This window comes from Hyperolius riggenbachi, chromosome 4 (genome assembly GCF_040937935.1).
Source record: "Hyperolius riggenbachi isolate aHypRig1 chromosome 4, aHypRig1.pri, whole genome shotgun sequence".
NCBI classification, from domain to species: Eukaryota; Metazoa; Chordata; class Amphibia; order Anura; family Hyperoliidae; genus Hyperolius; species Hyperolius riggenbachi.
Window position 1 is genome coordinate 6698964 of NC_090649.1, and position 27465 is coordinate 6726428.

General features: G+C 46.3%; 1 long non-coding RNA gene across 1 annotated transcript in view; it reads right to left on the bottom strand.

The window, feature by feature from the left end:
* Window positions 1-16145, bottom strand: part of LOC137570301 (uncharacterized) — a 49816-nt gene extending 33671 nt beyond the window's left edge. The window contains exons 1-2 of the long non-coding RNA XR_011030997.1: window positions 15929-16145; window positions 13130-13288 (exon numbers count right to left, since the gene is read on the bottom strand). This is a non-coding gene — a long non-coding RNA (uncharacterized lncRNA). The remainder of the gene's footprint in view (window positions 1-13129; window positions 13289-15928) is intronic.
* Window positions 16146-27465: the final 11320 nt, after the last annotated feature.

Below are 27465 nucleotides of genomic sequence, written 5' to 3' on the forward strand. Positions count from 1 at the left end.
GATGATGGTATTGCGGCCTGCCGTAAATATCTTCAGGGTCAGGGCATACCTAGAGTTGAGCCGAAATTTTCGTAATTTCGCATTACTATAATTACGCATGCGAAATTTGCGATTAAGATGCGAAATTACGGTAGCGTAATTGCCATTAAAATCGTAATTGAAAATACCGTAAGCGTAATTTTCAACGCGTAATTTCGCGTTTCGTTCATGCCGTAATTTCGCATTAAACGCTACCGTAATTTCGCGTTAAACCGTAACGCTCCGTATAATATAAAAAAGCCGCCGACTTTAAGGGTTAATAGCAAAGCCCCCTTAAATGCTAAGAGCCTCAAATTTGGAGAATATATTAAGGAGATCAGGAGGAATAAGAGGAAAAATTTTTTTTTCAAAAAGACCTTATAGTTTTTGAGAAAATCGATGTTAAAGTTTCAAAGTAAAAATGTATACATTTAAAAACCCGCCGACTTTAACGGTTAATAGCAAAGCCTGCTTAAAGTTTAGGAACACCAAATTCCCAGGGTATATTAAGGGGATCAGTGGGAATAAGAGGAAATTTTTTTTTTTCAAAAAGACCTTATAGAGCCCAAATGCAAAGATGCTTAGAGAGCTCTGAGCTATATAGCTCAGAGCTCTGTCAGGTCCGTGCAGCACGGATGCGTATGCGGTGGCTGAGCGGCGAGTGGCGTCGGGTGCGGCGTAGTTACAATGTAACAAAGTTGTTACATTGTAATAACTTTGTTACATTGTAACTGATAGAACATTTCCAAGGATATTGCGAGGGATCATTTATTTAAAGGGACAGGTAAGTATTAATGGTTAATTAAGAATATTAAAGGACTTTTTTCGTGGTTATGTTTTTTGTTCAATTAAAATACTTTTTCTAAGTGTTTGTGTGTTTATTTACTTTTAACTCTTAAAGGAAATGGGTAAGGGGTACAAGTACCTCTATACTCATTTCTCCTGGGAGGGGGGGTGGGCATCTGGGGGACCCCTTTTTAAAGGGGACTCCCAGATTCCACCATGAACCCCCCCCCCCAGGAAATTGCGGCCTCCACCTCCACCGCCCATCGGAGGTGGAGAAGAGCCCCTTGTCCTTGGATTGGACAAGGGCTCGGAGGGGGAGGGGAAAGATTGGCTGCCCCTCCCCTTCCGAGACCCCCCAATCCATGGACCATGCGGGCTGGTATAGTCAGGGTGCGGAGCCCCACACGGTCGGTGCTCCGCATTCTGGCTATCCCAGCCTGCATGGGGGACAAGGGGTTAAAGAGGTCTGGGAGGGGGGACCCCACGTCGTTTTTTTTTATATTTCCCACACTCAGAAAGAAGTAAGTAAAACTCTTCCCACTTGGGGGAATCTATGAAAATAATACACTATTGTTACCTGTGCAAAAAAAACTGACATTTTCCGCATTTAAAAGACATTTTCGCCCTTGAAACTTAAAAATCGATTTTCTCAAAAACTATAAGGTCTTTTTGAAAAAAAAAAATTTCCTCTTATTCCCACTGATCCCCTTAATATACCCTGGGAATTTGGTGTTCCTAAACTTTAAGCAGGCTTTGCTATTAACCGTTAAAGTCGGCGGGTTTTTAACTGTATACATTTTTACTTTGAAACTTTAACATCGATTTTCTCAAAAAATTACGCGAAAAATTACGCTTACGCGAAATTTCAGGAAATCCTTCTTCATTACGATTATGTACTTACGGCCATAATCGTAATTACACTAATTACGCGAAATTTCGCGAAATCGTAATTACGTCATTACGCTCATCTCTAGGCATACATGTAAAGCCTACAATACCCTACTGCTACTACCTAACTATATAATACAATACAATAACACAGTAATCCTATTCCCTAACCTATACTGTCCTGCTGGCCTGCACAGCACAGAACACACAGAGACACAGACAGGACCTAACTGAGTGAATGAAAGCAAACAATTACAAGCTAGCTAAAAAAAACAATAGAACAATAGTGTAGTGAAGGTGTTTAGCACTCAAAGCTTTAGGTTTATCACTGTATACAGGCAGCACTTGCTAAGCCAACAGCACTGGAGCAAGTCTGTCAGTGACCAGCCAGCCAGCCACACAAGCAAGGACGATCTGTCTCATCAAGCCAGCCCTCCTTATTATACAGGGGGGGCTGGCCAGGGTTCCCTTCTGTGATTGGGTGCCAGGGCTTAGGCTGGGAGGCCTCTGATTGGCTCAATGAGGTCAGGTGGGGCTGGCCAGGGCAGGGGCGCCGCCAGGCACCAAGCAGACCAAGCGGCTGCTTGGGGCCTCATGTTTTTAGGGGCCTCGGAGTCTCCGTGACGTCGTTATGACGTCACACCGTCACTGTCCTGCCGCAGCGGCTTCTTGGTACGGGCTCAGGGGGCGGGCAGACTCCGGCGAGGGGAAGGCTCTGTCCCTGCCCACCCACCAATAGAGCGGCTGCTTGGCCGCTTTAGTTCCGCCCCCGCCCACTGCTCTGCCCACCCTCCCTGAAGCCGGGTGTATGCGCCGCATACTTCCGGTTCTGCGTTCCACATGGACTGCAGGAACCGGAAGTACAAATGGTGCATGACTCCCGGCAAAGCCACCAATCTCCTTGCCCGCCTGTCTGCCTTCTACCCCTGCTCCCTGCCCGCTCGCTATCTATGGGGGCACCTACTTATGCCTAGCTATCTACCTATGGGGGCACCTAGCTACCTTTAGGGGCACCTAGCTATGCCTAGCTACCTATGGGGCACCTACCTACACCTAGCTACCTACTGGGCACCTACCTACACCTAGCTACCTATAGTGGCACCTAGCTACCTATACTGGGACTCCTACCTACCTATGGAGCACCTACCTACACCTAGCTACCTACAGGGGGCACCTACCTATGCCTAGCTACCTATGGGGCACCTACCTACCTATGGGGGAACCTACCTACGCCTAGCTACCTATGGGGCACCTCCCTACGCCTAGCTACCTACAGGGGGCACCTACCGACGCCTAGCTACCTATGGGGCACCTACCTATACCTAGCTGCCTATGGAGCACCTACCTATGGGGCACCTACCTACCTATGGGGGAACCTACCTATGCCTAGCTACCTATAGGGGCACCTAGCTACACCTAGATACCTATGGGGGCACCTAGCTACACCTAGCTACCTATGGGGGCACCTACCTATGCCTAGCTACCTACAGGGGGCACCTACTGATGCCTAGCTACCTATGGGGCACCTACCTACGCCTAGCTGCCTATGGGGGCACCTACCTACGCCTAGCTACCTATAGGGGCACCTAGCTATGCCTAGCTACCTATGGGGCACCTACCCACGCCTAGCTACCTATGGGGCACCTACCTATGCCTAGCTACCTATGGGGCACCTACCTACGCCTAGCTACCTATAGTGGCACCTAGCTACCTATACTGGGACTCCTACCTACCTATGGAGCACCTACCTACGCCTAGCTACCTACAGGGGGCACCTACCTATGACTAGCTACCTATGGGGCACCTACCTACCTATGGGGGAACCTACCTACACCTAGCTACCTATGGGGCACCTCCCTACGCCTAGCTACCTACAGGGGGCACCTACCGACGCCTAGCTACCTATGGGGCACCTACCTACACCTAGCTGCCTATGGAGCACCTACCTATGGGGCACCTACCTACCTATGGGAGAACCTACCTATGCCTAGCTACCTATAGGGGCACCTAGCTACACCTAGCTACCTATAGGGGCACCTAGCTACCTATGGGGGCACCTACCTATGCCTAGCTACCTACAGGGGGCACCTACCTACGCCTAGCTACCTATGGGGCACCTACCTACGCCTAGCTACCTATAGGGGCACCTACCTACGCCTAGCTACTTACGGGGGTGCCTATTTACGCCTAGCTACCTTTACTGGGACACCTACCTATTACACTCCTCCCCACTTAGTGTCTGTCACCCTCCTCCACACCCCATTAGTATCACCCACCTCCCAACCCAGTCAGTGTCACCCTCTCCCCACCCAGTGTTATCCTCCTCCCCACCTAGTGTCATCCTCCTCCCCAACTAGTGTCATCCTCCTCCCCTTCCAGGCAATGTCACCCTCCTTCCGCCCAGTGTCGCCCTCTCAGCCGCATCCAGTTTCACTATCCCACCCTACTCAGCAGCTCCATCCCGCCAGCACCCAGTGGGCCAGAACATTTAATTAAATTATGTCTAAGGTAACATTTGCTGCATTTTTATATGTGTATTTTTCATGTGTGGGTGGATAATGCTTACTGAATTTTAACGTGTGGGAGGTAATATTTTCCTAATTTCCGATTTGATGCATTTCATATGTCAAAAGTAACGTTTGCTGTATTCCATGTGTTAGGGAAATCATTTGCTGCATTCATTTGTCGGAAGTTGGGGTTGTTGCATATCATGTTTCAGATGTAATGGTTCTTGCATTTCATGCATTGGAGGTAATAGTTGTTGCTTATTATGTGTCGGAAGTAAGGTTTTTGCATACCATGTGTGAGAAGTAGGGGTTGTTGCCAGGGCTATGGAGTCGGAGTCGAGGAGTCGGGGCAATTTTGGGCACCTGGAGTTGGAGTCGTTGATTTCATAAACTGAGGAGTCGGAGTCAGGAGTCGGATGATTTTTGTACAAAATCCACAGCCCTGTTAAGTATTAGACTAAGGAGTCGGAGTCAGAGCCATTTTGGGTACCCGGAGTCGGAGTTGGAGTCGGGAGTCGTGGTTTCATAAACTGAGGAGTCTGAATCGGAAGATTTTTGTACCGACTCCACAGCCCTGGTTGTTGCATATCATGTGTCAGAGGTAATGGTTCTTGCATTTGATGTGTCGGAGGTAACGGTTGTTGCAGTTTATATGTCAGAGGTAATGGTTGCTGCATTTATTACTTGATGGTCATAGTTGGCTACATTTGCTGCTTTGGGATCATTGTTGCAGCATTTGACATTCTTTTGTCATCTCATGATTACTAAATGGTATGCTAATAAATAGCAGTTTCTGCTGATTTATCATCTGCGCATCCATGATGCAAATCTTCTTTCTCACCACATCATGGCAGAAACACTGCTTCCTTATAGTTTGTGGCATGTCTAATTACTCTTAGGCTCCCTGCACACTGCATGTGATTCCGATTTTTAATCGTTACTGCATGCTGTTTTTTCTGCGTTATTCTGTTGCTAGCATTCAGGGAAAATTGGAATCGCAAATCGGATTTGCAGTGTGCAGGGAGCCTTATGCTGGGTACACACTATGAGATTTTCTGGTCGATTTACTGTCAGATGGATTATTTCCAACATGTCCGATTTGCTTTTCGATTGTTTTCCGAGCATTTTCCGATCGATTTCCGTGCACTTTAATATGAAATCGATCGGAAAGCAAATCGAACATGTTGGAAATAATCCATCTGACAGTAAATCGACCAGAAAATCTCAGTGTGTACCCATCATTAGAGTAACTTTGCCTAATTGTTGTGGGAGGAAACTCTGGCCTGCCGCCTCACTGTTATGCGTTACCTATGTTAGCCCCGCTCACATGATGTCATGACCATGCCCATTTTTTTGCAGCGGCGCGCTACGCGCGCCGCACTGACGTACCTTAGCACCTATACTGTTGGCTGCGATCATGCTTGGGGCTGGTGTACCGGGCTGGCTGTGTGCTCTGTTGTGCATGCTTGGCCGTGTTTGCTCCTGCATATCACAGCGTTCTGTGCTAGTGCATTACTACCGCCGTGACCTCTTGTGCAGCACTTTACAAAGTACATAGCCATGTCACTGACTGCTCTCAGAGGAGCTCCCCATTTAATCCCTACCATAGTCTAATGTCCTACTTATGTATTTTTTGTTTATGTATTTTTTTTTCTTTTTTAGGGGGGGGGGGGGGGTAAAGTCTACCGCTTTCTACATTGAAATGTTTGTTTTGTTTTTTTGGTCCATATTGACATGTAAGCATCATGCAGTTGGCTCCACTCACATGTCATGGCCACACCCTGGCTCCACCCACATGTCATGTCACGCCCACTTTCCCGCGCAATGAACACACCCCTTTTTTCGGCGCGGCGCAGGTTGTGGGCCTCGGCCTGCAGTCCGCTTGGGGCCACAAAAACCTTAGCTGCACCCCTGGGCCAGGGTTCCCCTCTGTGATTGGGTGCTAGGGCTTCGTCTGGGAGTTCTCTGATTTGCTCAATGAGGTCAGTGGGGGAGAGGGGCTGGCCAGAGTTCCCCTCTGTGATTGGTTGCTAGGGCTTCTGCTGGGAGCCCTCTGATTGTCTCAATGACATCATCTTCTTAGTTACAGTACCCGGATCTGGATATCCGCCGGATATCCATGGGTATCTGGATTATGCTGCCAGATATCCGCATAGAGCTATCCGGATTTGGGCCCGGGTATCCGGATCCGACTGGATAGTGGAAAAATGGTCGGATACCCGGGTTACCCGGGTATCCGGGATCCGGATGAGCATCCCTGCTTTTGACATCCTACAAATCCCTAAGCAAGCTTATTTTTCTCTTGGATATATCATAATGGTAGATGCTAGGCTGGCTTCAGCATGTAGTGTTGGTGGTGGTGCAGTGGTGAGGAGAGCTGCCTACCAAGCACTAGACCTGGGTTTGATTCCCGGTGAATGTATGTAAACTGGCTTTTGGAAGACCAGACCTCCTTCTTCCGGGAGGAAGGAGGAAAAGGACTAAAGGAACAGTCAATAGGTTCTATGGGCTACTATTTAGCAAGGTTCCATTTGCGATTACTTTAATTTATCCGTCGGGATCCAGAATTCTATCCGATGGATTTTCATAGCGACAGAATTTAGCGCTGGCGGAATCCGCGAATTCTGGCGGAACGGTTCGGATATGGATATCCGATACAGATTCAGATATCTGGGTATCCGGATCCAAATCTTTTGGGATTTTAAAAAAATGGTATCTGAGCACCCCTGCTGGGAATCACTATGCCTGCCTTACCACCCTTTACCACCACCACCACAACCACCTGGCTCCTCCTGATTGTTAACTATTACTAACTAAGCCTGGTTCACAATTTTTTTTACAGCCGTGGTACCAACGCTACGTGCCATGGTACACTCTCCGGCATGCTCCTCCTGGCACACATTACACCTGCTGCTGCTGCATTGCCCTGCTCCTGCTGCCTGTGCTGCTCCCACTGCCTGGGTGTCACAGGCCACTGTTACTGATACCACCTATTTTTAACCCAAAACACAATTGCTGTGTAATGTTTTGGAGGTGTCTGGGCAGAAAACTGTCATGTCCCAGTTGTGCGGTTGGACTTTGGACACAATGTGGGAAGCACGACCGCTGTCTGGAACCTAGGCCTGATGTTAATTTACAGTAAAAAAAAAAATATTTTATTTTAACTCCCCACATAATCAATTAGTGTTTCTCTAAAAAAAAAAAAAAAAAACTATACTTCATGCATCTTTTACGTTGGAAGCAATTTAAAGGCCACTTCCGGTTTTCTATCAGGATATCCGAATTAATTCGGATTTACCCGGATAATGGATTCGGATGTCCAATTCTATTCGAATACCGGAACATTCGGATTCGGATATCCGATTCGGATCTAGATTTCTAGCTATCTGGATCCGAATCAATTCGGATTTTAAAAAGGGGTATTTGAGCATCCCTGGGTAGAAAGGCCTAATGAAATTGAACATTGTTAAATGTCACATCATGTCCACTGCTACCGTAGTAAAGTCAGAACTTTTATTTAGCTAGACTCTTAAAGAGGCAAGACTTAGGGCTCACACACATGTACCAACAATCTTTTCAACTATCTTCCAAACTTGTCTGTTGGAAGATTGGGCGTGTGTACGGCTGACAACCAAATCCAACCGGAGGATCAACCTGCCCAACTATCATGCAGGTTGGAACGTGTGTACAAGTTGCTTGAACAATTTTGTTGTTTTTGAAAGTGGACATGTTGTGCAGCGCGTATAGTGTTGAAATGAGTTGGTTGTTTAGTTGGTTGTCGTGTGTGTGTACGTACTTGACAGGCAAACAACTTGCGTGGTCGTCATGTCATGCGGTGGGCATTCCTCCAAACTTTTTGAGGAAAGAAAGAGCCACGCCCCTGCCACATACGGATGGTTCTAGACTTTTTGCTGCCTGAGACAAACTTGTGAGGATGCACCGATATCACCCCCCCCCCCCCTCACCCCATTTGGAGTGATAGCACCCGACAATATACTCTGCTTCATTTAATGTTCTCACATGACATGCTGCAGCTCAACACAATAGCACACTGGCTGGCTGTGAGTCTGTGACAGACAAACTGCTCACTCTAAGCCACTCCATTGCTCCTCAGGACAGCAGTGCCACCTCCTCCCTCCCTTCTGCTGTGCAAGTCAGATGAAACACTGCTGCTCTCCTGCCTCCCCCTTCACAGTCACACTCCTCACACAGCACAACAAGCTGCTTTCCCCCAATGATGCTCTCCTGCCTCCCCCCCCCCCCCTCACTCACTGTCCGACTCCTCACACAGCACAACAAGCTGCTTTCCCCCAATACTGCTCTCTTGCCTCCCCCCTCCTCACTCACTCTCAGACTCCCTCACACAGCACAACAAGCTGCTTTTCCAATGCTGCTCTCCTGCCTCCCCCCTCCTCACTCACTGTCAGACTCCTCACACAGCACAACAAGCTGCTTTTCCCCAATGCTGCTCTCTTGCCTCCCCCCTCCTCACTCACTCTCAGACTCCCTCACACAGCACAACAAGCTGCTTTTCCAATGCTGCTCTCCTGCCTCCCCCCTCCTCACTCACTGTCAGACTCCCCACACAGCACAACAAGCTGCTTTTCCCCAATGATGCTCTCCTGCCTCCCCCTCCTCACTCACTGTCAGACTCCTCACACAGCACAACAAGCTGTTTTTCCCCAATGATGCTCTCTTGCCTCCATCCTCCTTTCTCACCTTCAGACTCCTCACACAGCACAACAAGCTACTTTCCCTAATGCTGCTCTCCTGCCTCCCCCCTCCTTACTCACTGTAAGACTCCTCACACAGCACAACAAGCTGCTTTTCCCCGATGATGCTCTCCTGCCTCCCCCTCCTCACTCACTGTCAGACTCCTCACACAGCACAACAAGCTGCTTTTCCCCAATGATGCTCTCCTGCATCCCCCCTCCTCACTCACTGTCAGACTCCTCACACAGAACAACAAACTACTTTCCCTAATGCTGCTCTCCTGCCTCCCCCCTCCTCACTCACTGTCAGACTCCTCACACAGCACAACAAGCTGCTTTTCCCCAATGCTGCTCTCTTACCTCCCCCCGCCTCACTCACTGTCAGACTCCTCACACAGCACAACAAGCTGCTTTTCCCCAATGCTGCTCTCCTGCCTCCCCCTCCTCACTCAGTGTCACACTCCTCACACAGCACAACAAGCTGCTTTTCCCCAATGATGCTCTCCTGCCTCCCCCTCCTCACTCACTGTCAGACTCCTCACACAGCACAACAAGCTGCTTTTCCCCAATTATGCTCTCCTGCCTCCATCCTCCTTTCTCACCTTCAGACTCCTCACACAGCACAACAAGCTACTTTCCCTAATGATGCTCTTCTGCCTCCCCCCTCCTCACTCACTGTAAGACTCCTCACACAGCACAACAAGCTGCTTTTCCCCAATGCTGCTCTCCTGCCCCCCCCCCCTCCTCACTCACTGTCAGACTCCTCACACAGCACAACAAGCTGCTTTTCCCCAATGCTGCTCTCCAGCCTCCCCCTCCTCACTCACTGTCAGACTCCTCACACAGCACAACAAGCTGCTTTTCCCCAATGATGCTCTCCTGCCTCCCCCTCCTCACTCACTGTCAGACTCCTCACACAGCACAACAAGCTGCTTTTCCCCAATGATGCTCTCCTGCCTCCCCCTCCTCACTCACTGTCAGACTCTTCACACAGCACAACAAGCTGCTTTTCCCCAATGCTGCTCTCCTGCCTCCCCCCTCCTCACTCACTCTCAGACTACCTCACACAGCACAACAAGCTGCTTTTCCCCAATGCTGCTCTCCTGCCTCCCCCCTCCTCACTCACTGTCAGACTCCTCACATAGCACAACAAGCTGCTTTTCCCCAATGATGCTCTCCTGCCTCCCCCTCCTCACTCACTGTCAGACTCCTCACACAGCACAACAAGCTGCTTTTCCCCAATGATGCTCTCTTGCCTCCATCCTCCTTTCTCACCTTCAGACTCCTCACACAGCACAACAAGCTACTTTCCCTAATGCTGCTCTCCTGCCTCCCCCCTCCTTACTCACTGTAAGACTCCTCACACAGCACAACAAGCTGCTTTTCCCCGATGATGCTCTCCTGCCTCCCCCTCCTCACTCACTGTCAGACTCCTCACACAGCACAACAAGCTGCTTTTCCCCAATGATGCTCTCCTGCATCCCCCCTCCTCACTCACTGTCAGACTCCTCACACAGAACAACAAACTACTTTCCCTAATGCTGCTCTCCTGCCTCCCCCCTCCTCACTCACTGTCAGACTCCTCACACAGCACAACAAGCTGCTTTTCCCCAATGCTGCTCTCTTACCTCCCCCCACCTCACTCACTGTCAGACTCATCACACAGCACAACAAGCTGCTTTTCCCCAATGCTGCTCTCCTGCCTCCCCCCTCCTCACTCACTCTCAGACTCCCTCACACAGCACAACAAGCTGCTTTTCCAATGCTGCTCTCCTGCCTCCCCCCTCCTCACTCACTGTCAGACTCCCCACACAGCACAACAAGCTGCTTTTCCCCAATGATGCTCTCCTGCCTCCCCCCTCCTCACTCACTGTCAGACTCCTCACACAGCACAACAAGCTGCTTTTCCCAATGATGCTCTCCTGCCTTCATCCTCCTCTCTCACTGTAAGACTCATCACACAGCACAACAAGCTGCTTTTCCCTAGTGATGCTCTCCTGCCTCCCCCTCCTCACTCACTGTCAGACTCCCTCACACAGCACAACAAGCTGTTCTTCCCCAATGATGCTCTCCTGCCTTCCCCCTCCTCACTCACTGTCAGACACCTCACACAGCACAACAAGCTGCTTTTCCCCAATGCTGCTCTCCTACCTCCCCCCGCCTCACTCAATGTCAGACTCATCACACAGCACAACAAGATGCTTTTCCCCAATGATGCTCTCCTGCCTCCCCCCTCCTCACTCACTGTCAGACTCCTCACACAGCACAACAAGCTGCTTTTCCCCAATGCTGCTCTCTTGCCTCCCCCCTCCTCACTCACTCTCAGACTCCCTCACACAGCACAACAAGCTGCTTTTCCAATGCTGCTCTCCTGCCTCCCCCCTCCTCACTCACTGTCAGACTCCCCACACAGCACAACAAGCTGCTTTTCCCCAATGATGCTCTCCTGCCTCCCCCTCCTCACTCACTGTCAGACTCCTCACACAGCACAACAAGCTGTTTTTCCCCAATGATGCTCTCTTGCCTCCATCCTCCTTTCTCACCTTCAGACTCCTCACACAGCACAACAAGCTACTTTCCCTAATGCTGCTCTCCTGCCTCCCCCCTCCTTACTCACTGTAAGACTCCTCACACAGCACAACAAGCTGCTTTTCCCCGATGATGCTCTCCTGCCTCCCCCTCCTCACTCACTGTCAGACTCCTCACACAGCACAACAAGCTGCTTTTCCCCAATGATGCTCTCCTGCATCCCCCCTCCTCTCTCACTGTCAGACTCCTCACACAGAACAACAAACTACTTTCCCTAATGCTGCTCTCCTGCCTCCCCCCTCCTCACTCACTGTCAGACTCCTCACACAGCACAACAAGCTGCTTTTCCCCAATGCTGCTCTCTTACCTCCCCCCGCCTCACTCACTGTCAGACTCATCACACAGCACAACAAGCTGCTTTTCCCCAATGCTGCTCTCCTGCCTCCCCCCTCCTCACTCACTCTCAGACTCCCTCACACAGCACAACAAGCTGCTTTTCCAATGCTGCTCTCCTGCCTCCCCCCTCCTCACTCACTGTCAGACTCCCCACACAGCACAACAAGCTGCTTTTCCCCAATGATGCTCTCCTGCCTCCCCCCTCCTCACTCACTGTCAGACTCCTCACACAGCACAACAAGCTGCTTTTCCCAATGATGCTCTCCTGCCTTCATCCTCCTCTCTCACTGTAAGACTCATCACACAGCACAACAAGCTGCTTTTCCCTAGTGATGCTCTCCTGCCTCCCCCTCCTCACTCACTGTCAGACTCCCTCACACAGCACAACAAGCTGTTCTTCCCCAATGATGCTCTCCTGCCTTCCCCCTCCTCACTCACTGTCAGACACCTCACACAGCACAACAAGCTGCTTTTCCCCAATGATGCTCTCCTTCCTCCCCCCTCCTCACTCACTGTCAGACTCCTCACACAGCACAACAAGCTGCTTTTCCCAATGATGCTTTCTTGCCTCCATCCTCCCCAGTCACTGTCAGACTCCTCACACAGCACAACAAGCTGCTTTTCCCCAATGATGACCTCTTCACATCGCTCTCCTCTCGTTTCTCCTTCTACTCTGACTGCATGCTGTAATTGTAAACACACAGTACAAACATGCTGCCCCTGTAATCCCTGTGCCTGATGCAAGTGTTTCACCTTGCTTCATAAGAGAACCGGCCCTGTTGCCACATCCACACCCCTAACCATGCCCCATCACACCCCCTAGTCACACATATCATAAAGATTTCATAAGAAAAATATGCTGTTTTATAATTCAGCTCATGCTGGCTCTTTCTGTACTGAATCATTTTTCCTTCATATTAACATTTGGAATTAAGAAATGTATCAATTTAAAGGATGGGACTAAAGTTTGGAGTCAATGAAACACATTTTGTTCAGTGCAAAAACACATATATTTCCATAGCTCTGTACATCAGTCCTGAAAGAGGGACACCTGAGGAGGAAAGAGGGACACCTGAGGAGGAAAGAGGGACACCTGAGGAGGAAAGAGGGACACCTGAAGAGGAAAGAGGGACACATGATTAGGGAAGAGGGACTGGGCTCCCAAAGAGGGCCATTTGGGAGCTATGCAGTTGGTTGTGCATGAGGTGGGACGTGTGTATGAGCCTGCACAGGCTGTAAGGGAGTCTGTATGTATAACATGAGCTGTGTAACATAAAGGTCAGAGATACTCACACATGATGGGGAACTCGCAGTGATTCACACACTTCTTGGGGCAACATTTCTGCATCCCCTCGCAGTCGCTGTCATCAGTGCACTCCTTAGTGTCCACACCCATGCAGGGAATATGTGATGCGGTACCGGCAGGCAATGGTGGGCAGCTGCCAATCTTAGCTGGGGGGAAGAGATAAATATACAATTATTGCAAATGTATTTGAATCCTAGGAATATTACAGAGCTCCGCCCCCCTCCCCATGTCACCTCATGTACCTGCCACTGTGTCACAGCCACGCCCGTCATCATAGTGGTCACTAAACTCCGCCACAGAAGAGGAATGCCTCTCACCTGTCCTTGTCCCCCTGATCATCGCTGTTCCCCTCTGGCAAGGATGGCATCCTGATACTAGGGCATCACCAAGCATGGACCGTACCAGGGACAGTACCCTCCAGCCATCCTGACTGCAGGGGGTGCTAGTGGTGAGCAGAAATTACGTCTATTCGTAATTACGCACTGTAATTTGCAATCACACATCAGAATCATAATAAGAAATTTCAGGGAAAAAGGTCATCAATTTCATATGTAATTTACATGTAATTTTGTGCTGACTTTGGCGGTGAATAGAGAAACCCGCATACATGCTATAGCTACCCAATTGCTACATATGTTAAGGAGAATGGTGGGTACAAGTTACACAAAAAAGAACAATTAAAGACCTTGTGGTTTTTGAGAAAACTGATTTTAAAAATATATTTTTTTTTGTTAAAGAAAACCTGTAACTTTAAAAACCTCCCCTGGGGGGTACTCACCTGGGATGGGGGAAGGTTTCAGATCTGACTGAGGCTTCTCCCATCCTCCTCGGTCCCACAGCAGCAGTGAATGGCGATACAGCTCCCCGAACAGGGGATGTAGATATTTACCTTCCCGGCTCCAGCGCAGGCGCAGTATCGGCTCTCCGCTCGGAGATAGGCAGAAATAGCCGATCACTGTCGGGCCGCTCTCCTGCACCTGCACAGTACAGCGGACCCGACAGAGATCAGCTATTTTCGCCTATTTCCGTGCTGAGAGCCGCAACAGCGCCCCCGCTGGAGCCAGGAGAGGTAAGTAAATCAGCGCTTGTGGAGGGAGGATTCTGGGACACTTTGGGGGAGCCAGCGCTGGACTGCCTGCAGCTACAGGGGTGGGGGAGCCGCGTTAGGGCCCTGAGGCTTCCTCCTTCCGAGGTGAGTACCCCCCAGGGGAACTTTTTTTCATTACAGGTTCTCTTTAAAATCAATTTTTCTGAGTTTAAAAAACATTTTTCTTTGCATTTTAAAAATGTATTTTCTCGAAAACTATAAGGTCTTTTTGAACACTTTTTTTTTTACTAGCACCCAATATTCTCCTTAAAGGGAAGGTTCAGGGACACCTTGCAAAAAATAAAAATCGATATCCACTTACCTGGGGCTTCCTCCAGCCCGCGACAGGCAGGAGGTGCCCTCGCCGCCGCTCCAGAGGCTTCCGGTCGTCTTCGGTGGCAGAACTACTGCGCGGGCGCAGTACAGCCCGGCGGACGTCCGATGACGTCAGCGCGCCGGCGTGGGACGCAGAAGAGCCCGTCCTTGGAGTGCAGAAGAACCCGACCTGGCAGCCGGCCTGACCAGGTTGGGTTGGCCACCGAAGACGACCGGAAGCCTCTGGAGCGGCGGCGAGGGCACCTCCTGCCTGCCACGGGCTGGAGGAAGCCCCAGGTAAGTGGATATCGATTTTTATTTTTTGCAAGGTGTCCCTGATCCTTCCCTTTAACATATGTAGCAGTTTTAGTACCAATAGCATGTATGGGGGATTTTCTATTCACTGCCAAAGTCAGCACAAAATTACACGTAAATTCCTGCGTAATTACTAAATATTATACAAAGTCAATTAAAACAACAATTTGTAATTACGTATGGGTGTAATTGTGGAAATGTATGCATAATTTTGTGTAATTGTTATTAGCAGATAATGATCATCACTTGGGGCTGCTAGTGCTTCCCACTTAGAGGATGTGAATAATACTTCTGCTGATCTCAGTATATGGGGGAGTCGGGGAGACCACTAGACACCAGGGAAGCTTATCTGCACCACTACATTCCAGGATAATGTAAAGGGAACCACTGGACACCAGGGAAGCTTATCTGCACCACTACATTCCAGGGCAATGTAAAGGGGACCACTGGACACCAGAGAAACCTATATAGGGGACCACTAGACATTTGGGAAAAATATACAGAGGACCACTAGACACCAAAGAAACATAAAGGGGATAAGGGGGACACAAGACACAGTATAGATAGCCAGGATTAGATGTCTCAGTATAGATAGTCAGGGATAGGTACCTCAGTATACATAGCCACAATAGGTACCTCAGCATAGGTTAGCCAGGCAAGGGGGGGGGGGGGAGGGAGGAGCATGGACCAGCAATGGCTGAAGGGGTCGTCAAATACTCACTTTGCCTACGATCCACGCGCAGCATCCACACACGTGTTTCTGTTCTTGCATTCTGTCTCACAGTAAGAGCGGCCCCTAGGGGCCCCGAGGGGACGCTCTTTCTGTGAGCTGGAACGTAGGACAGGAAGATGTTTGTAGATGCAGCGCGTGGATCGTGGGCAAAGTGAGTGTTTGACGACCCCCTCAGCCATTGCTGGTCCATGCTCCTCCCCCTTTGCACATAGGGGGAAAAGAGCGGGCCCCTCAGGAGCACCGGGCCCATTCGCACAGGCGACTGCTGCGACCGTGGCCCCTACGCCCCTAAATACAAATAATGATGGCACTAAATAATAATAATAATAATGTAACCTTCATTGGATCCATCTGATGAGTCGCCTGCCACTTGCAGCAGGACGAGTCCCAGGACCAGGAGTAAAGCTGCTGCCCTCATTTCTGCTGTTCTGTGGGATGGGTGATGCCTCAGCTCTGCTGCTGTCCTCTGTCAGTGTTTATACCCCACCTCGGCTGATCTCTTATATACATTTCAGTCTCATGTCCCAATGATAGGCAGGGGAGAGCCCAAACATTAGCTGGTGGATCCAGTTCCTCAGTCATGTGCTGATCTCTACAGTTATATAACAAATATCCCATGCTGTGCATCCATGTTCCCAGGACAGGTGACTGACTCTGGGATTAGTGCCACCTTAGACAGCCTGCAGAGGTGACACCAAGACTTGGGAAAGTCAAAATCTCATGTGGTGTAATATTTGGCAAGGCAGAGTAATGCTGGAAATATACAGCTCGATTCTGAGCCATTTAGATAGATAATTTCCGACATATCCGGCCCGATCGTTTCCCCGCTCGATTCAGCATGGAGGACAATGGGACAATGGCGTGGAATCGAGCGGCAAAATTTGAGCTGTGTATGCCCAGCATTGGACTTGCTCAAGAAATGCTCACGGATTCTCCCTCCTGGCTTTGTACACGCAATAACTTTATTTATTAGTAAATTATCCATGAATTATCTCTCAGCATAGATAATAAATACAAACAAATGCATGCTATAATACCTCAATGTATATACGTCTGAAAATGTTATACAATAATAATATTGTACCCTATCCCTAGCAGTGCTGCTCAAATCTGAGTTTGGTTTAGGGATACATCAGCCAAAGGAGTCCAAAAGCCAAATGATAAAGTGAAGTGGGGAAATGTAAGCGTTTAATGCATCAAAATGACATGGAAATCCCACCACAATATGGGAACCTAAAACAGCGTGAGAGGCTGTCACATCATGTGAAGTCTACCACACCATGGAAAACCTGACATGCCCTGGGAATCCGACCACATTTTGGGGAACCTGATATAGCATGAGAAGCCCAACGCACCATGTGAAGTCAACAACATCATCATGGGAAGCCGGACATAGCTTTTTTTCTTATCATGTAGCTAGCCTAGCACTAGCTACATGATTCTCCCCTTCCTCCTCTCTCCCTCCCACACTTCTGATCGCCGCCGGCGATCACGCCCATAAGGAAATCCCGTTCTGAACGGGATTTCCTTTAGGGCTTCCCCCATCGCCATGGCGACGAACGGAGTGACGTCATCGACGTCGTGACGTCACTGGGACTCCCGATACACCCCAAAGCGCAGCCTAGCGGCGATTGGCCAGGCTGTGCACGGGGTCTGCGGGGTGGGGGCCCGGGGGGGGGGTTCTTTACACCCTGAGCTATACCGCATGGTCCATGGTATGAGGAGGCTCCGGGTGGGGGGGGGCGTCCAAGCCTTCCCCTTTCCCCCGGAGCCCTTGTCCAATCCATGGACAAGGGGCTCTTCCTCACCTTTAAGAAGGGGACCCCAGATGCCTGCCCCTCTCCCAGGAGAAATGAATATAAGGGTACACAGTACCCCTTACCCATTAGCACAAAGGGTTAAATGAAATAAAAACACAACCACGAGTAATGTATTTTAATATTCTTAACTAACCAGAAATACTTACCTGTACCTTTAAAAAAAAGTTCCCAATCTCACTTCCTATGTAGCCAAATAAGACAAAATAGATTCCAGTCAAGATCAGCCTTACTTACGAGATGTGTCTCATAATCTGTACAATCTCCTCCATTCCATATTCCTGTTCGCTGTTTTCTCCAGGTTTATATGTTTATCTAGTTTTCTTTTCAGTTATGCCTGTGCTCTCTATTCTATAAATTGCCTGAAATTATACGGTATATTGAAGGGATAATAAGTCATCCCTTATTCACATATACAATCTATGTTATTATTCAAGGGTACGCCCAGACTTGCTCCAATGTCTATACAACTGCTGTATATTCATGTAATGTACCTTTTTTTGGCTTAATAAAACTTGAGAGTAAAAAAAAAAAAAATGTTCCCATGTCAATATCCTCAGAAATGTCCGATGCCAATATCCTCTATCTTGCCATCTTCTGAAGTAGATTGAAGATCTCCACTGGCCGCTGCCACACACGCCACCCCCGCCACCCCCATCAAACTGTTTTCAAATTATATATACTGTATATATATATATATATATATATATATATATATATATATATATATATATACATACATACACACAGTGGGTTGCAAAAGTATTCAGCCCCCTTGAAGTTTTCCACATTTTATCATATTACTGCCACAAACATGAATCAATTTTATTGGAATTCCACATGAAAGACCGACACAAAGTGGTGTACACGTGAGAAGTGGAACGAAAATAATACATGATTCCAAACATTTTTTTTTACAAATAAATAACTGCAAAGTGGTGTGTGCATAATTATTCGGCCCCCTTTGATCTGAGTGCAGTCAGTTGCCTATCGACATTGCCTGATGAGTGCTAATGACTAAATAGAATGCACCTGTGTGTAATCTAATGTCATTACAAATACAGCTGCTCTTTGAGGGCCTCAGAGGTTGTCTAAGAGAATATTGGGAGCAACAACACAGTGAAGTCCAAAGAACACACAAGACAGGTCAGGGATAAAGTTATTGAGAAATGTAAAGCAGGATTAGGCTACAAAAACATTTCCAAAGCCTTGAACATCCCATGGAGCACTGTTCAAGCGATCATTCAGAAATTGAAGGAGTATGGCACAACTGTACACCTACCAAGACAAGGCCGTCCACCTAAACTCACAGACCGGACAAGGAGAGCGCTGATCAGAAATGCAGTCAAGAGGCCCATGGTGACTCTGGAGGAGCTGCAGAGATCTACAGCTCAGGTGGGAGACTCTGTCCATAGGACAACTATTAGTCGTGCACTGTACAAAGTTGGCCTTTATGGAAGAGTGGCTAGAAGAAAGGCATTGTTAACAGAAAGCATAAGAAATCCCGTTTGCAGTTTGCCACAAGCCATGTGGGGGACACAGCAACCGTGTGGAAGAAGGTGCTCTGGTCAGATGAGACCAAAATTGAACTTTTTGGCCAATATGCAAAGCGTTATGTGTGGCGGAAAACTAACACTGCACATCACTCTGAACACACCATCCCCACTGTCAAATATGGTGGTGGCAGCATCATGCTCGGGGGGTGCATCTCTTCAGCAGGGACAGGGAAGCTGGTCAGAGTTGATGGAAAGATGGATGGAGCCAAATACATGGCAAACTTGGAAGAAAACCTATTGGAGTCTGCAAAAGACTTGAGACTGGGGTGGAGGTTCACCTTCCAGCAGGACAACGGACCCTAAACATAAAGCCAGGGCAACAATGGAATGGTTTAAAACAAAACATATCTATGTGTTAGAATGGCCCAGTCAAAGTCCAGATCTAAATCCAATCGAGAATCTGTGGCAAGATCTGAAAACTGCTGTTCACAAACGCTGTCCATCTAATCTGACTGAGCTGGAGCTGTTTTGCAAAGAAGAATGGGCAAGGATTTCAGTCTCTAGATGTGCAAAGCTGGTAGAGACATACCCTAAAAGACTGGCAGCTGTAATTGCAGCAAAAGTTGGTTCTACAAAGTATTGACTCAGGGGGCTGAATAATTACGCACACCCCACTTTGCAGTTATATATTTGTAAAAAGTGTTTGGAATGATGTATGATTTTCGTTCCACTTCTCATATGTACACCACTTTGTATTGGTCTTTCACGTGGAATTCCAATAAAATTGATGCATGTGTGTGGCAGTAATGTGACAAAATGTTGAAAACTTCAAGGGGGCCAAATACTTTTGCAACCCACTGCTGTATATATATATATATATATATATATATATATATATATATATATATATATATATATATATATATATATATATATATATATATATACGGAGGGGCTGCAGCACACAACAGGAAAACAGTGACAGGGGCTCTTGGCTAAGCTTTAACGCGTATAAGCTCACCAACTGCGCCAAAGTGTCCCCAATCTGGCAAGTCCTACTCTAACCAGGCAAAAATGCTAGTTTTTATCAGCATTCTAGTGGGAACCATGCCAATAGCCCAAGGGTCAACTAAATGGGAGAAAGGAAATTAAAAACACCACACACACACACTGTACACACACCAGGCATGGTCGGAAAATTCTGCGGAATTATTAATTCTGTGATTCCGGCCGGAATTAGCTAATTCCGATTCCGGTGGTCGGAACGGAATTCCTATACCTCTTAAACGGAATTCCGCGGAAATTTTATAATTCCGACGGAATTTTCCAGAATAACACCCAAAAAGCTCTCAGGATGCAGTGTGTAGTAGGTATCTGTCTTACCCTCTAGACCATGAACCACACTACATGGTAAAGCTGGCCTAGCATAAAGCATACTACCATTATGATCAATTCAATAGAAAAAGTAGCATGTTTAAGGATTGGTACTTTTTGCAAAGCATGCTTATATACCATAGCTGGGATTTGAACCCAGTATGCAGTAGCTAGTAGGTATCTGTCTTACCCTCTAGACCATGACCCACACTACATGCTAAAGCTGGCCTAGCATAAACCATACTACCATTATGATCAATTCAATAGAAAAAGTAGCATGTTTAAGGATTGGTACTTTTTGCAAAGCATACTTATATACCATAGCTGGGATTTGAACCCAGGACCTAGTGTGTAGTAGGTATCTGTCTTACCCTCTAGACCATGAACCACACTACATGGTAAAGCTATCCTAGCATAAACCATACTACCATTATGATCAATTCAATAGAAAAAGTAGCATGATTAAGGATTGGTACTTTTTGAAAAGCATACTTATATGCCATAGCTGGGATTTGAACGAGAGAGAGAGAGAGAGAGAGAGAGAGAGAGAGAGAGAGAGAGAGAGAGAGAGAGAGAGAGAGAGAGAGATTTTAAAAAAAATTCCGATGGAATTCCGTATACCTCGGAATTCCGTGGAACGGCTCAGGAATACACTGTACACACACACACACACACACACCATATGCACACACACCACACTCACACACACCATATGCACACGCACGCACGCACGCACGCACGCACGCACACACACATATATATGCATGTATATGTGGCTGATTGTGATGAAGCATATAATGCTGCTAGTATTGCTTAGTGATATGTGTATTTTTAGAGGCACAGTACTTTCATTTTCATTTACATTTTGAGGCATGCTGATTTTTAATAGCAGGCTGCAATTTAGCTTCATCATACCTGCAATTGTTCCAATCACCCATCATGCCTAGTCTTATGTATATTTGTGTATGTATTGGAATTTTGTTAGATATGTATTTTAGAATTGTATTATTAATGGTGCCAAGACAGGTGGCCGGTGTCATAACAGAGCAGCCATTTGTGATATTGCATATAATTCAGCAGCCATGTGGTATAACTTGTATCCATTTGAAGTCATGTTTCATTTTCTGATTGTGTCATATGTGTATGTCTGCTAAAAAGCCAGTCTGGCTTTGGGGTTATAATTGTCACCAGGCTCCAGCTGCTAATGTTGTCTGTATGGCCATATAAAGTATATTAGCATTCAGTTCCTCTAGACACTGCATTCTTCAGCAAGGAAACAGGTGATTACATAACGACCCCCTCTTTTGTCCTGAATCTGCTGAAAAGGTGTTGCAATGCTTTGAACTTTGTATGCATGTAAACAGCCATGTTGACAAAATATACAATCGGACTAACTGAAGTCTGCAAAGTTCAAAAGTGGGACAGGAAACCCTTGAAATTCTTGAAAGTTGCATGTCACAGCAAGCCCAGATGGGACAGGGGGCTCTGCAGACGGTGATGTCATAATCTGGGAAATTGCATTCGTTTTGGGACTGAACATTAAATGCCCCAGGCCACAAATCGGCCTATAAGAACCAGCATAGCACCTTCACAACTTGTAGTTCGCAAACAACGCTCAGATCTGTATGCTGGTAATGTTTTATTCCTGTTTTTACTTTTGCAAACTGTCTTGTGGGTATCATGCTGGTGCATGATGAGATAACGTACAGATAAATACACACTAACAATATGATATGTAGTTCAGACCGGTCAGAACTTGTGCACAAGTTTAGTGCTATCGAGGTACAAAGTCATTAAGCTAAATCTGCACACGAAGAAGATCTGCACACGAGCTTCTTCTATCCTCTTCCACAACTACCTCCTCACATTCACGTGTACAAGACTTCTCACGTGCCTCACCCCTCCTCTGGAATGCTCTTCCACAACACATTCGCCACTCTCCCACCTTTGAAATCTTTAAACGCTCCCTCAAAACCCACCTTTTCCGACAAGCATATTCTCTAGCTTAGGCCACTAAATAACCTAATTGGGCACTGCCTGTACATATACTGTATACATCCCCACCTCTTGTTTCCACCCCATTCCTTTAGATTGTAAGCTCGCAAGGGCAGGGCTCTCACCCTTTTGTAACATGTGGAATGTTATTAATTTAATTGTTTGCACACTGTTAGACATTTATACATTTTAGTCATCATGTTGTAATCAGCAGTGCTGTATCTTGTATCAGTGTTCATATTTGATGTATATCATTGTCTGTATCATTATGTATCCCTTGTTTGTTTTCTTACATTGTACAGCGCCACGGAATATGTTGGCGATGTATAATTAAATAATAATAATAATAATAATAATAATAATAATAATAATAATAATAATAATAATAATAATAATAAATCATAGTCAATTTGAGCAGGGTCATACACATGTATCAGATGTCAGTTTTATTGCAAGGATCAGACAGTAACAGAGTCAGGGACAGGCCAGGTCGGTAATGTAAATCAGATGGCAGCAGTACAGAAGGACTAGACTGGAACGAGGTCAGGAAACAAGCAAGAGGTTGGTACACAGGTAAATCATACAATAGATGTTACTTCAATACTATCAGGAGGATAGAGGATACAAATGAATTACAATAATAATAAACGACTGACTAACTAGAGTACATATATATTGTGCGTCTACACAATATATCAATGTAGCTCAAGAGTAGCTAGCTAGGCCAAGAGCCAGCGAACTGATTAGTATCAAGGCCAGTGAGCAACTGACTCACTTGGCCTAATATAGCAGAGGGGGAATGAGTCAGGCCAGCCCTCAGGAGGACGAGTCTAATCAGACACGCCTCCTGAGCCTGGGAAGGCTGCCCTGACTCGCATGCGTGCGATTATGTGAACTGCGCACGCCCTGACTGCCTGCAGGAGAGACGCTGGGGATGCCGCCTGAAGCTGATGGCGCTGAAGATCCTCCCCGCGAGCGAGTCCCACCGGAGACGTCGCTGGAGTCGGCGCGGGACCCGCCGGGATAAGGTAAGATCGTTACGGTGTGTCTTTGTAATTCTTACTTTGTTTTTGTAAATCTTTTGTATATATTCTTTTCTGCAACGTTCCACTTTTTCTGAATATTAAATCTTTATTTAATAAGCCTGACTTCTGATGTACTAAACCAACTCATAGCCAATAGAGAGACTGCAGTGTAATTTGCTTTACAAGTTCAGTGCCTGATTGTACCGCTGCGATTGTGCCTTGCTACTGTGTGATTGTATTGTGTGTGTGGCATTCTCGTATTTTGGCCTAAGCGTGCAGCTGACCCAAATACGAAAACGCTGGACTGAGTGCAGGCCACTCCACAGCAGAGTGGGAATCATTGAAGTGTCTAGCAGCAGCTAGTGGTGGCAGTGAGAAGTGTTTGAGGGACGACAGCCTTGTTGTAGCTTGAATAAGGCTGCTCCTCTCGCGATCTGGTCTAACCCCCAGTCGGGAACCGTATCTGCAGGCTTGCCGCGGGGCCGATTCCTGAGAGCAGGTACATCCTATTTTATATATACATACAGTATATGCCTATTTTGCACTCCTTCTGTATAGATGCACATATGGGCCTGTTGTGCTTACTACTTGTTTATAGTGAAGATAGGGTCTACCTACTATTGACACGCCTGTTAAGACGGGTCATTATCAATGTTGTCTAATTATTGGACATAATTGAATCTTTTTAGTCTTAAGTATATTGACATGGTGTTTGGTGAGTGGGAAGTGAAGGCTACTTTTGTTATGTGCAAATAAACAAGACATTTTTCTACCAGGAAGCAACAGGTGGGCTTTCACTGGCTTAACAGAGAGGAGGAAAACACTGTGGAACTCACAACAGCCAGAAGCAGGAAGCTGGAGAGGTCACCTGATCGGGGAGTCCAGGCAGTTGGTGTTTTGCCTACAGCTCGTAGAGTGGAGCCTTGCTACTAATTTAGCTGCAAGTGGCCCGCTGGATGTCGGGATTGCATCAAGTTTTTACATCTATGGTGCAGTTTGATCCCGCTTCTCTGGAGGTTTGGTTACTACAGGATAAGGTACTGTGAGTTTTACAATCTCCTGGCTACACTGATTCTTAGACTTTGCTTATTATTATTTTGCGCTGAGGTAATTGCAATCCTTTCCTTTATGGTAAAGCAGGTATAACAGAGGCGCCAACAAGGATAAAATAATTAAAATCCGCTTGAAACGGGGGAAGTTGGTGGACTCACCACCCTCAGGTAAACAAATGACCGGACAATGAGACGTTACTATAATAGCAGTAACATTTATTGAACAATCTCCAAATGTGCAACGCGTTTCACGGGCCAGAATCCCGCTTCATCAGGCAATCGATAATGGAGAACAATAGGGAAAACACAAAAAAGCAATGCCAGGGGACGCTCGGTACAAAATCCAATGATAAGATACATTTTTGTGAATGAAAAACAAGCCTTATCATATATTGATGAACTACATTTCTGTGATTGGAACAAATAAGCTTAATCATATGTTGAACCGCTGTCACAAAGGTGCAAGTGGTATTCATATTGCGAAGGCTATTGATTAACAATCCAATAAATAAAATCTGCAAACATGATTTAGACTATGATGTAATAGTATAATAATTAGGTGAGTTTAGTAAATGTGCGACATAGTCTGTGGTTCATAGAGCGAAGCTACTGTATATCTAAGCAGCCCCGTCCACAAAATATTAAAGTGCAAATGCATAGCCACAGCTGTAAAAATGAATATATAAATAGGAAGTGTAGCCACCTCAGTAGAACAACTGACAAATAGGTGCCTAATAGTAAAGTGCCAATGCATATACACGTTTATTATTATTATTTAGTATTTATATAGCACCGACATATTACGCAGCGCTGTACAGTGTATATATATCTTGTCACTAACTGTCCCTCAAAGGAGCTCACAATCTAAATGCCTACCATTGCCATATGTCTATATTATGTAGTGTAAGTACTGTAGTCTAGGGCCAATTTTTTTTTTAGGGGGAGCCAATTAACTTAGCTGTATGTTTTTGGAATGTGGGAGGAAACCGGAGTGCCCGGAGGAAACCCACGCAGACACGGAGAGAACATACAAACTCTTTGCAGATAGTGCCCTGGCTGGGATTCGAACCAGGGACCCAGCGCTGCAAGGCGAGAGAGCTAATCACTATGCCATCGTGTTTACCAAATGAATGCATCAATATGTATGGGTAGGTGGAATGCGACGATTGCGTCGCACCACCTGAACCGTGCTGCTGTTGTGGCAGATGCGACGATAATGTCGCATCTGCTCCATAGAGTATAGTTATGTGGGGCGGGCGCATGCGCAATGTATAGTTGACGCCGTGGCCGCCATGTTTGAACCGGCTAGAACTGTCGGAGTATGCAATAGATGTAAATAGGGTGCTGGTAGACTATTATCATGAAATAATAATATAATAAATTGATGGGTATGGGTATCCAGTAGGCTATTTTAGCATTATAAAATGTTGTATTGTGATACAGTCTTAGGGCAGAGCAAGGCTCGGCCACTGGGTGTGTGCATACTGCCATCTAGTGGTAGTAGATATTGTGACAGTTTTACATTGCATAGAAGAGCATAATTTTGTATTTTTCTAAACACAATGCCAGTAGCAAAAAAGAAGAAGGGAGAATAGCAATGCAATTAGAGCGTTCTAAGAAGCCTGATGTAGTGAAAAAACGAGACTAGACATATTAAAAGCATAGCAATATAAATGTACGTTATTCTACAACACAAGGAATATTAATAAAAATATAAATATAGGCTCTAAAGACAATCTGGTGATGTCCATTATAAAACTCATATACATAAAAGCTTGGGTATATCAGTACATCAATCATAAAAGATAATAGTATATATGGGGTATGAAGAAAAGAGAGGACCATGGTTGAATAGGAGTGTATTCAGAGTTAGTATACTTTTTCTAAGACTTCATTCAGACCCTCTGGAGCAAAGGTCCTGAGGATCTGGATCCACAACATTTCTTTGTTCCTTAGAGCCTCAGAAATATGGGGTGCCTGTATAGATTCAATAAGAGTGATGGTAAGTGATTGTGGGTCACCCCCGTGATGGGTACTAAATGCCCTGATACACTGTGTAAATGATATTGTTTCAGAATGTTTCTTTTGTGTTGTCCTACTCGTTGGGTGGTGCGTCCTACTTATTGTAGCTTGCAGGGCCATGAGATGAGGTACATTACATTTCTTGATGTGCAGGTGATTGTTTGTTTAATGGAAAAATCAGTATTTGTGGTGATCAATTGAAAATTGTGGGTAGTATGGATGAATTGATAGGCTGTACAACGTGAATGGTTGCAAGGAAAATAACCCGGAACAGTAGGATGTATGATTTTTTTTCTAATTATTGGACATAATTGAAACTTTACATCTTACGTATATTGACATGGTGTTTGGTGAGGAACGTATATATATATATATATATATATATATATATATATATATATACACACAATTTTTGTGTTTTTTTATGTGTCCCGACACCTTATTTTAATGACATGTACGTTCATTTAACAAATGCTGGTATTGTAGCACTGGGCACCTCTCTTTTGGTATCTGTAGGCACTTTATTTGGCCTGAGGAAGTGGTGAGCTCCGTGTTGCCTGTGCTTTATATCAATAAACTATTCATAATCTACGCGTTTGTCATCATTGAGGTAGGCCACCTCATTTTTTTACCTTTTTTTTTTTTAAATATATTTTATATCCATCGGGCGCCTGTTTCCTTTTACTTATACAGAGGGAGTAGTACACAGGTGAAACTCAAAAAAATTGAATATCTTGTAAAAGTCCATTGATTTCAGTAATTCAGTGTAAAAGGTGAAATAGGAACCCTTTGCAGGCGTTTTGGATTAACTAGCTGATGAGAGTTTGACACTTTGAACCTAGAAGATAGGCTCACAAATAGGCTGTCCCCCTCCTTTGGAACTCTCTCCCACGTCCGGTCCGTCATTCTCTGAGCCTGGAAACTTTCAAACCTACACCTGTCCAAGCCTATACATTGCTATACTGTATGTAGCATTGGAAGTTCATGGCCTCATTCACTAACCAGTGTCTCCTAATCCCTATTGTTTCCACTTCACTACCCTCTAGAACAGGAGTGCCCACACTTTTTCAGGTGGCGAGCCACTTTTAAAAT